The sequence below is a fragment of the Malurus melanocephalus genome, unplaced genomic scaffold (genome assembly GCF_030028575.1).
Source record: "Malurus melanocephalus ecotype Western Australia unplaced genomic scaffold, MMel_1.1 scaffold_354, whole genome shotgun sequence".
In the NCBI taxonomy this organism is placed as follows: Eukaryota; Metazoa; Chordata; class Aves; order Passeriformes; family Maluridae; genus Malurus; species Malurus melanocephalus.
The window spans coordinates 335,154-340,172 of record NW_026623586.1 but is presented as its reverse complement, the minus strand read 5'-3'; positions in this window follow the sequence as shown (position 1 = coordinate 340,172).

Genomic DNA, 5,019 nt, shown 5'->3' with positions numbered 1-5,019 from the left:
ACAAAGCAGTTCCCATGGTGAATCCCACCCCCAATAGCCCCTGGATTATGCTCTGGATCATCCCTGGGGATGATGGATCCCAYRGRAGGGGATGTTCCTCTCACCAGACTKCAGCAGGTGACAGCAARGGKCAGGAAGKGTTGGATTCTGCTTTGCTGCACCGTGCCTGGATATTTTGGATGCTTTTTTTCCAAATGCAAAAGCTTCAGTTTAACCACAAAGCACAGCAGCAAAAATCCTCAGCCTCTCCAGCACGCTCCCAGGATGGGATGCCTCTTCTCCACCTATTTCTAATTGGGATTTCTCCTGCTGGAATCATCAGAGGCTCATCATACAGTGAAGCAGAAACTGATTTACCTTCATTAGAGAACGGTTCTGTGTTTCTCCATGAGATCACAGTGGGATGGCACCATTCCCTTCCCTTTTTTTTTGTATTGTTAGCCTGTAATTGTGCAGTGGATCGCTTTGAAATGCTGTCAGGGGTGTGGGTGGCATCGAGAAGTTTGGGATGCAGCCCCTTCCCGAATCCACTGGCCGAGCCCTTGTCAGCAGTGACTCAGCACGYCCCAAAACACAGTGGGGGAAACAGAACACCAAAATGGTCTTTTTTAAGCCTTTGGAGGATTTCAGTGATGACTTCATGACTTCAGCCAGCCTGCCAGGCTGTAGGAGGATGTTTGGGATGGCTGCAGAGCAGGAATCATTGGCAGAAGAGCTGGGAAGGAAGCGGGGTTTGGAGGAGGGAGCTCTGTGCTGGGAAATCGAACAAGGCTGAGTGGGCACAGGATTTTCCCACCTACATGGAGCAGAGATGGCTGAAACCAACCCAAACACAAACCCAAACACAGGCCAGGGCCCTTTGCCAGGAGGCAGTTTGGGTCATCCACCTTGATCCAGAGGATGGGACCATTTGGGTCAGGCAGGACAGGGCCAGTTGGTTTTGGGGATGGAAAAGAGATCTTGGTGTCATGGAGATTATCAGAGATGTGAAATCACCCCATCTGTAGTGGGGTGGCAAGGAAAATAAAACAATCACCTCAAGCTTATGTAAGAACCAACCTGCAGAGGTGGTTTTTGAATGAGTTCTTGGAGGTGAGTGAGTCTGGGATTTAAAATAGCAGAAAAATGGAAGCGCAGGGTCCAGAGTAAAGGCAAAAATCCTACAGGTCAAGAGCAAGGCAGTTTAAAAAGTGAGGCAGAGCTGTGTGTGCAAGCAAAGAGGAATAAGAGCAATGGAATCAYAGGATGRATTGGGTTGGAAGGGACATTAAAGGACATCYAGTGYCACCCCTGCCATGGGCAGGGACAYCTTCCACYAYCCCAGGGTGCTCCAAGCCCTGTCCAACCTGGCTCTGGACATTTCCAGGGATCCAGGGGCAGCCACAGCTTCTCTGGGCACCCTGTGCCAGGGATTCACCACCTTCCCACTATCCATCTAAATCTCTCCATTTTTATTTTAAAACCTTATGGAAAGGCTGAAACATTTCCTCTTTCTCCTTCTTTAGCTCCTGCATCGCTCCAGGAATCACTGGATATCCTGACTTGGGAGGCACCCACAGGGACCATCAAGTCCAAATCCTGGCCCTGCAAAAAAACAACCCCCTGAATCCCACCCTGTACTTGGGAATGTTGTTCAAATGCTCCCGGAGCTCTGGCAGCCTTGGGAATGTGGCCATTCCCTGGGAAGCTGTTCCCACTCTTGTGTCCCCTCCCATCCTAACGAATCCTCTGTTCTGTAAAGCATCACTTTCACCTTTTCTCTGCCCAAAAGTGGCAAAACAGGACAAATTCTCAGTGCAGTTTGAAATATGAAGAATATGAGGAATATGTACAGCACTGGGGCAGCATTTCTAGGTTTCGGGGGTTGTTTGTAAATTCCTGCTCATAGTTAAAAAATCACTCACTCTTGTTCCCTTGAACCTTTCCCATGATTCTCTTTAGATCAAGGCTATTCCCAGATTTTTTTTCTAGGATCTCATAGAGTCGGTGCAGAACTGYRCTSCTGTGTCTGYMCTCAGTGCCTGAATCYTCCTTTCCCYCTCTTTATTTTCCAGGAAAGGGCARCTCTGGAGCTGCTTASATTGTGATTAGYGCCTGCAGAGTTGGTGTAGCGGCACATTAAGTTCAAAAGCCTTGAGGAAGAGGAAATTTTATTTTCCAGCATTGTGATGAAGCCCACACTAAACAGTTTTAGTGTTTTGGTCCATGGGAATGAAGGGAATTCCCTATTGAAAAGCCCTTGGAGCTGTGAGCCACAATAGGACAGTTCTGAGTACAGGAATTGTTAGAGAGCACAGGACACCCCCAGAACAGGCCATGGGAAGCAGATCTGAACACAGACAGCTGGAAATACCCCAAAAGAGGMTGTTTTGTGGTGCTGCAGGGTGTTGTAAGCTCAGTTGCTGCCAGATTGTCCCTTTTACAAGACCAAATAACCACCAGGAGAAGGGAGCAGTGACAGAACAGTGAAGGAGTGGGGTCTGCCCAGAGGTGACCAAGCTGCTCCTCTCTTCCAGAGAAGCTGTGGCTGCCCCTGGATCCCTGGAAGTGTCCAAGGCCAGGCTGGACAGGGCTTGGAGCACCCTGGAAACGGTGGAAGGTGTCCCTGCATGTCTCCAGCCTGACACCAGAAGTGTTCAGCAGTTTTCTTTGACAAATCAAGGAATTCAATACTATCAGGGCTGTTTTCTGTCCTACAGCCATCTTTGTTTCAATTAACAACAGTGATTAATCACTCTTGCCATCGGTGCATCCCAGCACTTTAATTATTCCCATGCCTAAAGAAGGATAAACAGAGCCCTCACTCTGAAAAATGGCATGAAAGCCACATGGGAACACAGTGGGAAATGTGGGAATGGGTTCTGATCCAGCCTCCAGTCTCCAGCTCAAATCCTACGTTATTATCAATAAAAATGGAATTTCACTCCAGGTGGGGCATGAGGAGTGACAAATGGATGGCAGTGGTCACAATCAGAGCTGTGTGTGCCCTCTGCCTTCTCCTCAGAGGTCAGAGAGGTGCTTGGGATGTTGAGGGAAGCAGGAGAAGACAAACCTGGGCTTTTTTATTGTGTCTTATCCCTGTGAGGAAATCTGGGCTGGAAAAGGAGAAAATGGGAAATCTCAGTCTCTCTACAAGGACAGTGCCTTCAGATCCCACAGGTGACAGGTACAGAGAAGGAGCTGGGTGACAGGTCTGGGATCATTCCCTTGAAACACAGAATTGTGGAATCTTYGGGGTTGGAAAGGACCTTAAAACTCATCCCATGGGCAGGGACAGCTTCCACCAGGAGGATGAGTGAAGGTTGGATTTCTCCAGCATCCAGCTACCTGTGATCATGGATTGCTGCTCCTCCCACCTTCCCTCCCTGATGGACTGTGCTTGGACCCCTCCCCACTTCTCATTTCCACCAGCTCCTGCTGCCCAGTTTGCACAAACATCCTCATCTTGGACTCTCCCAGCTCCCTGCTCCAGCTGGCTTGAGGATTGAGCAGACAGGGAAATGCTCTACAAAGCCCTTAATCTCTGCAGAACTAAGCCAAAATTACTTTGATGTATTGGCTTTTAAATTGCTGCCTTCAGTGCTCACGGGAGCTTTTCTTCTTATCTCCTCAGCAAAATGTGTGAGCAACTCCTGACCACCTCTTTTCTCTGCTTGAGGACTCATATTCTCCTATTTTTTTTCCTCTGAATCCTCTTACAGATGTTTTTCCCAGGTCTCTGAGCATTTCCATATCCTGTTTGTTTGCTGCTAAAGGTGCAGSGCTGCAAACAGAATCTGTCTCTGGAAAGATGGGAGGAGGAAGAAGAAATGAGCTGTGAGTTTGGACAAAAAGTGGACTTTGCCAGCTGCAGCCTGAGACATAAACGTTGAGTTCCTTCAGACTGGAAATGTTTCATTGTGATGTTCTAAACCCACAAGAGAAGCTGTGRCTGCCCMTGGATCCCTGGAAGTGTCCAAGGCCAGGTTGGATGAGGYTTGGAGCACCCTGGGACAGTRGAARGTGTCCCTGCCCATGGCAGGGGRTRRAACTAAATCATCTTTAAGGTCCTTCCAACCCAAACYATTCTGGGATTCTATAAATACAGAATTTAATAACATAATAAACATTTACATCAATGTTGTGATGCTTAAAAATTGTGTCCCATTGAATGGCTGTATTTTCATTTTGGGTGACTCCAACATATTCCCATCAAATCCACAATCCAAATGCTCCCTGAAAACCTAAATTCCCTCAGGAAAAAAAAACCAAAAAACAAAAAACCACAGCATTGAGGTGTTTTCATCAGACCTARCTGCAGCCTGGAAATGTTAAACAAACGCCTCCTTTCTCACCCTAATTATTGAACACTGGAGGTAGCAGCCAAGATTAATTCACTTTCCTGAGTTTTATGATGTTTTAAGCAAGGAGGAAAAAGTCTTTCCTTTTATTGCTTTGCTGGTCTGAACTTGCAGAAGTGATGCTTCCCCACAGTAAAGTGAGCTCTCAATTTACAAGTAGGGAAACYGAGGCACCATGCACAAACSCATCCCCAAATCCATTGAATAAATAAAGAGCAGAATGAATCAAARCCCTGAGCAGCAGCRCCCTGCCTTCATTTAGCACAGACCAKGATCAATTTGCAAATGCTCCTGATGGAAAAGACCGACTGGGTCATTTTGCAGGCCCCTGTAAGCCCAGGCTTTTTCCCTGCCATGTGTTGGAGACAAAAGTGCTTTATCCAGCCCCTACATTAAAATAATTTAAGCAGGAGGACTTCTCTCATTTCCTCTTGGGGAAACAATTCTGCAGCTGAAGAGACTGCAACATTAGGAAATATTTCCTGACGTCCACAGCTTCCAGAATCTGTTGATATATTATTAATAGAAAGGAAAATAAATATAGGTATTAATGCCAGCAGACACTGTCTGCTACTAATAGCTGTTAAAGTAATATATTCCCCTTGTTTTTAGCTCTTATTAGTCTTTTTGCAAAGGGTTACAAGACCCTTATGCATCCATTAGCCAGTCAGCCATGTGA